Below are 10,466 nucleotides of genomic sequence, written 5' to 3' on the forward strand. Positions count from 1 at the left end.
ACCCTGGAGATCCACTCCCGGGCTTCGGTTACTCTGAGCCATCACAGTTTAAGAAATGTAATCAGAGGGGTCTGGTTCTGATGGGAGTCCCCCAGCCTCCTCAGCCCCATCATGGGTGTGGGTGGACCCGAGGCGCCTGGCTGGGGATAGCGGCAGGCGGACAATGACCACACCGTCTCCCAGCAGCCGCTTCCACGTCCAACTTCAAAAACACCGCGACACAAACAGCAACACACCGTACATCACAACACGGCTAATGGGAGCGGGGCAGGGGTCCCGCGGCGCCGGCTAACATTAGCAGAAGCAGACGGTCCTCCATCATTGTAAAGTCACGGCACAATAATCCGCTAGCCGACGTTAACGGTCACCGTTGCTAACCACCGCACTCTGAGCGGAGGGCCGGCCCGGGCCTTCCCGCTGCACTCACCGCACACCGGGGGAGAAGAAGCCGGGTCCCGGGGGTGAACAGTGTCCAGTAGGTGAAGGTAGCAGAGTCAGTGGGTCCGCTCTCTCATCAGTGGTACTCCCTCACCATCACACTCTCAACCGAACTCCTGCCGGTCACACACGGAGCTGCGCCGCACCGCCTCACTCCCTCCGCTCTCTGGGTGGGATCGTGCACGCCCACCCGCCAAATCTAAACTTCTATTGGCTGTGGAGGGTGACGCCTCGTCGTGATTGGTCGAACAACTATTTCCATCCCTAAACTTCAGGAAGATACCGACACCTGCAGCCGTTGCTTGGAGCTGCTGCTGCTGCATGGAGCTGCTGTTGCATGGAGCTGAATAAGGCTGCTGCTGCTGCTGCCATAGATATATCTGTGGCTGCTGCTGCATGAAGCTGCTGTTCCATGGAGCTGCTGCTGCTGCATGGAGCTGCTGCTGCTGCATGGAGCTGCTAATGCTGCTGCTGCTGCTGTATGGAGCTGCTGCTGCTGCATGGAGCTGCTGCTGCATGGAGCTGCTGCTGCTGCATGAAGCTGCTGTTGCATGGAGCTGCTGCTGTATGGAGCTGCTGCTGCTGCATGGAGCTGCTGCTGTATGGAGCTGCTGCTGCTGCATGGAGCTGCTGCTGCATGGAGCTGCTGCTGTATGGAGCTGCTGCTGCTGCATGGAGCTGCTGTTGCATGGAGATGCTGCTGCTGCATGGAGCTGCTAATGCTGCTGCTGCTGCATGGAGCTGCTGTTGCATGAAGCTGCTGCTGTATGGAGCTGCTGCTGTATGGAGCTGCTGCTGCTGCATGGAGCTGCTGTTGCATGGAGCTGCTGCTGTATGGAGCTGCTGCTGCATGGAGCTGCTGCTGCTGCATGGAGCTGCTAATGCTGCTGCTGCTGCATGGAGCTGCTGTTGCATGGAGCTGCTGCTGTATGGAGCTGCTGCTGCATGGAGCTGCTGCTGCTGCATGGAGCTGCTGTTGCATGGAGCTGCTGCTGTATGGAGCTGCTGCTGCATGGAGCTGCTGCTGCTGCATGGAGCTGCTAATGCTGCTGCTGCTGCATGGAGCTGCTGCTGCATGGAGCTGCTGCTGCTGCATGGAGCTGCTAATGCTGCTGCTGCATGGAGCTGCTAATGCTGCTGCTACTGCATGGAGCTGCTGCTGCTGCTGCATGGAGCTGCTGCATGGAGCTGGTTTCACCAAGAAGCTTCTATTGTATTATATATCTATAACGGTATTTCCATTAATCGATTCCACAGACACATGTGGTATAAGAAATCAATTAAACGAGTTACAATATCCACATAAATTACTTTACTGTCATCCGTAAATCAAATTGTATGTGTACAGCCCATATTCACAAATCACAATTAGTCAACATCTTCTGTCCTTAATCTCAACAAGAGTAAAGAAAAACTACAAAAAAAAAGGAAACCTCAGAGAGAGCCACATGTGAGGGATCCCTCTCCCAGGACAAACAGAAGTGCAACTGAGAACATCAGCAAATTCACGGTATTTACAACATTGATTAGAAGCTCATCTTTTTTGCCATATCGCATTTGAGCTTAGCAAATATTTTTCATTTGAATAATATAGAATAGAAAAGCAAGCCTTTATTATATTGTTCAACAAAAGCACACAATGAAATTGGGAGGGCTACAGCTGAACAGTGCAAAGAGAAACAAACAAAACTATACAAAAGAATATAGCACTCAATAATAGGCAGTGTAATTCAAAATATGTTGTAGTGATTGCAAAATGTTATATCGTTCTTCTTTTACAGTCAAAATATATAAGAATAAGAAGTATGTGACTCTGAAAATAAACAGATCAGCAGATACAGGAGCATTTGTTTAATTTAACGAGCTGAATATCAGGAATCTAACATATATCCTTCCAATATAAAAATACTATTGTCATGGTTACAACTGTGTCCTTCCTGTTTATGTTTTCCCTTTGAACAATCAAAATATTTTGCTGTGCATAAATGGTGCCCTCTTTTGGGTAAAGACAGACATGACTACCGACAACATGCAGGCCAGGAAAATAATAACTGGTGATTATCATATCGCTCCCTTCACTGGCTACAAGTGACTGCCCGCATCCGGTTCAAAACATTAGTACTTGCGTACCATGCTGTGAACAGATCAGGTCCAGTCTACATCCAGGACATGGTCAAACGTTACACCCCAGCACGTTCACTCCGCTCTGCTTTGGCCAATCGGCTCATTGCTCCCTCACTGCGAGCTAAACACTCACGACTGTTTGTTGTCCTGGCTCCTAAATGGTGGAATGAGCTCCCCATCGACATCCGAATGTCAGAAAGTTTACAAATCTTTCGCCGCAAACTAAAAACATACCTCTTCTGACTTTACCTTGAATAAAAAAAATACTAACAGTTTTTGAAACTTACAATTGAGTAGCACTTAAATGGCAGGAGAACGATCACTCTACCCCCTAGGCCACACCACCTGCCCATTCCCATGAGAAACTAAGCACAAGAAGAAGATGGAAAAATTAGATAGATAGATAGATAGATAGATGGATACTTTATTAATCCTGAGGGAAATTCAGATAATCCAGTAGCTTATACAGTCAACACTTAAACACCACACTGACATACATACAAAAATAACATACGGAGAACATATTTACAGATACAATATTATTGTGTGTATTCCTAGTTTTAAAGTTGTATTTATATCTTGTTGTGTATGCACAAATCGTCCATATAACTTTATAACAAAGCATCTTGCAAATTGTAAAAAAAGCCGTGATTACCTTGACAGACAAACATCGCTGATTACAGCACACCCATTCATTACTGCTTAGTTCCTCTCCTAAGGTTTGACTTTTGTGTCAATGTTATGTTGATTTTTGGAATGTATACATTATATATTTTCGTGCTTAGTGAGAGAAAAGTTTTGTTGTTGCTATTATTGAAGAGTGATTTTCAAAACAGATAGACTTGGGACTATGGACCCCAAAAGGGAGGATAATATTGGGGTTAGTTTGATCTCTGAATGAATGATGTTGTGTAACTGGTTGACTTGGCTTTAATATCTAGCTAAACATTCATCAATGTCCAAGCCAAAAGAACATGTAATTATACACACGATTTCCAGGAAACACACAATATGAGAATTTCCCCATAAGGACGAACATGCACACACACACACACACACACACACACACACACACACACACACACACACACACAAACACACACACACACACACCAGACACACATGCCATCATTGGTAACTGGAGGTGTTTGTCTAGGTTTATAAATACGGATACGGATGTTGTAATAAACCAGATTCCCCTTGCACTTAGATTCTGCCTCTGGGTGTTCTTCACAAAGAAATAGACTACAACGGTTTGTCATTTTGGTTGGGTTACACATTCAGTGCAGGACTATTATTTACTCAGATATGAGCACAAGGGATGTGTGGAGTTTTTATTCTTGGTTTAATTATGTCCTTGAAAGCATAACATATTCACTCTGGAATATTCCGAACACTATTTAAGTATTTTCAAATGAACAAGACATTTAAAAGGAGCTAACGTCTAAAATGCACTTATTCTAACTGGTCACCAGATGGACCCAGAGTCCCACTGATCCTGAAGTGCACCACTGAAGAAAGTACAGAGTTCAGATCCTTTACTTCGGTAAAATTACTAATAATAACACAGAAAAAAACAATCATTACTCAAATACTGTTGCACAAACAGTCCTGCAATGGAAATATACATTTTTAACTTTACCTTAATGTTGGAATACTGTTCCTGTGACAACTGAACGATTAAGTATTTAATTATTATTATTTATAAAACAATATATAAGAAAGATTTACCGTATTTTGCTGGTTTCGGTGGAGCTATTTCTAAAATTCTGCTTTTCATTATGTAGCAATCTGCTAATCATTTTCTTGATGAAGTGTTTGATTGATTTTTAAAAATTTTTGAACATTTCAATAAATGCCCATCATAATTACAGGTACAATTTTACCATAAGGGAGTTTGTTTCATTGTATTGGTGATTTTGACAGTTATTGACTAATCTTGTAATGTAACTTAACCAAACATCATTACAAAGAGACAACTTTTTAGCTGGAAAAATTAAAAGAGCAAATTTCTGAATATGGTATAAACCTCCAACCATGGTTAATATCAGCTTTCATATCATATTCAATATTGTGCCATTTCACTGTATACATGCCTCCAAATATCTGACTGAATTCCCTCAAGTTAAGTGATTTACAGCAGACACTAGAGGGCAGCAACAGTAAAACTCTGCTAACCTTCAGCTTGACAAAGATTCAGCTAAGGTTAGAATTCCCACGTACATCATGATGATACACTGTTGTGTATGTTGAACAGTAAACATTTAACTCATATTGTTCATGACAGACGCATACGTGTCATGTAATTGTTTGAACTCTTTTTTTTTAACCCCATTTATCCTCTTTTTCAGTGTGCATTAACTTCATAAGAGCACCAGTCATACACTGTCACACAGATTCATCAGTCATAACTAGTGGCCTGAGCATATTTCTATCTAGATTTCAAGTCGCATACTGAGCACTGACACAACTCGAGTGACAGATGCACAATGTCTGAGTGAGTTACTTCATCTTGCCTTGACGAGTGACAGAGTGACACCCTGTGTGGCGTAGAAATGTGCCATTTTGCGAAATGCTGTGACAGCTCCATCCCTCAATTGTTGGCTTCTCCAGTCGCCTCTGTGGCATAATAGACCTGTCATCAGCACCGTCCTCCACAATCCCTCTCCTGCTATTGTCTAGACAGCAGTTTATCAAACATCTCTATCTTTTTCTCTTTTTTTTGGGAAACACAGATAAGGAATGTCAAATGTGGCGTTTTCAATACCACTATGACAGATTAGATAGAGATAAATGTTTGACCTCCTTGGGCACTATTCTTTCTGCACAGGTATAGATTGATGTTCTGTGTTGGTAAATCTCCATCTCAATGAGTAATACTGTCAATCAAGGTTAAACATATATATTTTCATCATTGAATTGAAATAGATTTTTCAGGTTTCAATACAGTTCATCTTACCTGAAGTATTAAAGTAATGTCTCGTGATATTCTCTGTTATTCTGTCCTGATTTTGCAACAAAGCATTTCTCCTATGACTTATTCAGCAGCTACCACTGAGGGGGACATTTTAGCTGTCCGTAGAGAGTTTATATTGCTCTTTGTGGTTATTTCATACATTGCTTATTTTAAATGTATTCTAACATTCCTGTCAGTATCAAGCAGGTAATGCTACATTGTCTAAAGAAAATACAAGTTAATTGAAAAAAAAAAAAAACAAATACAAATAATCCCAATAGCTCAAAAAAGTACACATTACAGTACTTTCTGTCTGTGGAGAGAAATGTTTAGGCAACTTCCCTGGACTCATGACCTCAGTATTTCTAAAATTCTGGGTGCTGCCTCTCATTTGAAATTAACGGTTTAGAATTTGATCTTTTGCAGCCACTGTATGTTTTTTTAGATTATGGGTTAAATTGAAGATTAAAAATATGAAGACATGCTGTGTTTATGTATCAGCCAGTGCACTGACGGTAACAACATTTTAATCTATTTCCTCTTCTGCCTCAGGTCACTCTCAGCATGCAACTTAACCTGCGTGCTGTCGGCTACAATGTCCACAGTGAGTTTGTGGCGAAACAGAACCTCCTCATTGTGTCTGACTGTGTCACTGTCTCTCAAACCAGGAGCCTGTGTGTCTCTTATTGGAGCTTGTGCCCTCTGATCATGGCACCAGGTTACATGTAATGCCAAGTATTTAGTGGTATATCGATTTAGTGGTATATCATGGGTATAAATTTATATTAAGCAAAAAAGAACAGAAAATACAATATTGGTAAATCATTTCTCTGTTATTTTTCTAGCAGTTGCTAGTTTGAGTTTCTGTCTGCTTTTGACTGTGCATAATTATTATTCACATTGTGTGCCATTTGATGAGAAAAGTAAACGTGTGCTACGTAATTAATGTTTTAATAATCACAGCAATCATTTTAAATTATAGATTACAGCCCTAACTAGACGGGCACTTGGAGTCTGAATACCTCAGTCAGGGCTGATGGCCACTTCATCACCATGTTGCATATACATGTATTGAGATCAGCTACCTAAACACAGGAAGGACCTGCATACTGCTTACATCTGCAACAAAATTTCACCTGTTGAGGGGCAATCAGCTACATGACGAATCTGCATATTCACATGCAGAGTCTGTTCATAGAGATAAGTTCATAGGTGTCAGCTTGCTATATATGCCAGATTTTTCATAAAGTTCTTTTGTTATTATATTACATGATTTCTTGTTAAGATCCGCAAAAGTGTTGAGAAACACCATATCTTGCACTATTAAAGAAAGTATAAACAAAGATTCTTGGATCCTACCCCTTAATTGAATCTGCTCCAAAAGTAAATGAGTTCATTCTTGGGTCATACAGCACCTTTCCTCAAAGTTACAATGAAATCTGTCTTTTGCATAATCCTGCAAACAGAAAGATAAACAGCAATGAAAACATAGTGGTGAAGGATATAAACTGTGAATATATTAAAATAACAGATATGATTTATATGACATCTTGCATTCTATCATTTTGCGTTACGCTCACCAGTTGTACATTCAGTTGTGTCAGAAGCTCCATATATGGTAACTTTGAACACATTATAAGTCATTTAAGGTGATGTTTTTACAGCTTATTTATTAGTTTGTCTGCGTTGCTTTGAGACAGCAGGTGACAAACTGAGCTGCAAGTGTTTCTGTCTTACCACAACAGAGAAGGACATTTGTCCTGATCTGTCATGGTCTGGAACCATTTATTCAACACTTTGATGATATTGTTTATTGCATTCTCAATGAAAACAATGAGAGGCGGGCAGAGATCCAGTATGTTCTTGAAGTTAGAGAGAAGTCTGAATGTTATGACTTTTGGGCGACATGGTTTATTATTTCATGCTGCATGAACAAGTTTCTCCTACATCAGTTCTGGTTCAGGGCTCGTGGAGTAGGTTAGACACGGGCCAAGGAGCCAGAAAAGATGAGATATGAAATGACAATTTTCAGTATCAGTACCAGTGGTTATTACATCTCTCAGACGGGGAGGGCAAGCCAACTTCCTAATTTAGAAAATGATGGTGTGTGTGTTGTAATTATCAGCAGTGATGAACCTGAGGGCAGGGTGGTAAATGAAATGGAGGGGCCTCAGAGTGAAGACAGCAGCGTGTCGATAGTTGAAATCGCCCTGAATTTAAAACTGAGAGGGAAACTGATGCAACAGTCTTCTTTTTACTAGTCAGCAGACGGCTGGTTCAGTTTCTGTACAACAGGCCACGCTCACAGTTGCTAATACTTAAATCACAATAACATATCATATGAGATTACAACTATTAACTCCTTCTTTAATTATTTAAATCGAATGTTATTTGACATACCATCATTGAGTATTAGTTTGGATATGTCATTGTATTACTACACATTTGAATTATTTTGTGTTTGTGTGTATTGTTTTTGCATTTATGTGCTTATTCTGGATTATCAAGTGCCTTTACTCGTTGTAAAATAATTAAGAATTTTTGTTGTTTAAATGTGCCTCTGTTCATGTTTTTACATGTATAACAGATATGCCATTGATTTATAAATCATGGTAACTGTCTGTGTATGCACTTCTGTGTTTTGTAAACTTGTGTCTGTCACTGTATGTTTTTTTTCACCATCACCCTACCAGGGAAATAGGAAAACTAACCTGCATGGCTAAATCTGGCACATTTACGTGTTGGACTAAAATACATGTGTTACTCACTTTGCTTTGTTCCTAAACATAAATGCAAACTTCTTATTAAACCAGATACCAAGATAGGTTGCTCTTAGGGAGATGAAATGCATATGATTGTCATCTATATCTGTGGATCTATAGTCCTGCAGGAAATTCACTTATTTTCATTTTATTTTATATATAACATTTGTATCACTCATTTAAAATTAATACAATCATCTTTCAGTGTATTAAACCTGCATTCATTTATTTTTGGCCAACATTGACGTCACATATTAAAGTTGATACAGCTAAAATCAATATTAGCAACAAATGGGAAGAAATGACCACAGTATGTGTAAAGTGAAATGGGTTACCTCACCTGCAGTTATAAACAGCTCTGAGGAGCTTTACAGCATTTTTCAGCTCAGTGTTTTCAGTTTCTGGCCTCTTACTTTACTCTTCTGGTTTACACTCACTTAAATCCACTTAACTTGTTAAACAGAAAACTGCAGACAGAGTTAGCCGCCAGCTGAGGAACATCGTCAAGATGGTACATCTTCCCCACCTAGTCTGGCTGAAGAGCAAAAATATTTATATTCACCAGGTGACCAGATCTCAACTGCAAACCATAACACGACATCATCTTGCTACACATCTGCCCGGTATGTAGATACACATATTTATCAACTCATAATGAGATTGAAGATGAAATGATTGATAACATGTTTAGATGCAGTTGCCAGTTTATCCACCACACAAGCAGTAAGTTTTGCTCTCCTCCAGAGAAGAATACCTGGATTCCACTTTGCTTAATGCTCCATTTAGCAGATAGTCTATAACTGTGTCTCTGTGTGTTGTTAAGCTCTGAGTGAATGGTGCATATTGTGTTTATCAGACCTCTAACAGCTGCCTGCCACTGCTGCTGCTGTAATAAGGCTGATGAGAGCAAGTGAGAGTGAATCAGAACAGTGAATTCGAGGCTGCAAAAAAACAAAACAATGAGCTGAAAGATGCTCGGAAGAAAATATTTCATATTGTACTCAGAAATGTGGGTCTTTTGTCAAAATGTTAATTAGAGTATTCTTTAATTGGATAGCATCAGAAACACAAAAGACAGTACTGTGTGCAGAAAGCTGGAATTACCCCTAAAAGACGCCTGGACACAGGCAAAGACAATGTATACAAATGGTAGTAATAATGACGACTGTTTGGAAGTCCGTATCTCTAAATCATGAATACATGATTCACACACTTGGACTGTGTCACATGTACAGAGGCCGTGTATATGTGTGTGTGTGTGTGTGTGTGTGTGAATTGTCAGAGACCCTTAATGCTCTCTCTCCTTCTATTTATCTTGAGATGTCTCCAACCCCTCTCTCTACCCTTACACATGCACTCACTCCGTCTCCCTGTGTCTCTCTCTCTCTCTCTCTCTCTTACACACTCTCTCTCCCTGTCTCTCTATCCCTATCTCTAGTACACCATCCCTCGCCCTCTCGCACCCCCCAACCCCCCCCCCCCCTCTCTCACACACACACACATTATCTTCCTCTCTCTCCCCCTCTCTCTCTTACACACTCTCTCTCCCTGTCTCTCTATCCCTATCTCTAGTACACCCTCCCTCGCCCTCTCGCACCCCCAATCCCCCCCCCTCCCCCACCCCACCTCTTTCTCCCCATCTCTCATTCCATCAGGTCTTCACAACACACACACGCACACACACACACACGCCTCATCTCCTCCAGCAGAGGATCAGAAGGAGGGAGAGTTGAAGTGACAGAGGCGCAACATCAGCATCACTGACAAGCATCTTCCCACTGGGGAAGAGAGGGAGGAAGAGATATAGGGGGAGAGAGGGGGGAAGAGTGAAGAGAAGAGAAAGGAGAGAGAGGAACAGTGAGAGGAATAAGTTTATAGGTGGAGGGAGGACCAGTGTGGGAGAGCTCGGAGGGAGAGAGCTTGGTGGGTGGCAGTGGGGGACCGGGTGCTCTCCATCAATTCCCCCCCTTGTTTCTTCCAGCCTGTGAGCGCTGCCTGCCTCGGCTCCTCTTCCACCACCTCCTCCTCTTCTTCCTCCTCTCCGCTCCCTCTCCTCTTCTCACCCCGGCTCTGCTCTCCCGGCTCCCGCCGTGGGGTCTCAGCTCTCCGTCTCCCTCCCCCCCTCCCTCGCCCCCTACCTCCCGCGGGCCCTGCTGGGAGCCTCCGGGCTGCTCCGCCGCAGGAGG

Source organism: Limanda limanda, chromosome 2, assembly GCF_963576545.1.
Source record: "Limanda limanda chromosome 2, fLimLim1.1, whole genome shotgun sequence".
Lineage (NCBI taxonomy): Eukaryota > Metazoa > Chordata > Actinopteri > Pleuronectiformes > Pleuronectidae > Limanda > Limanda limanda.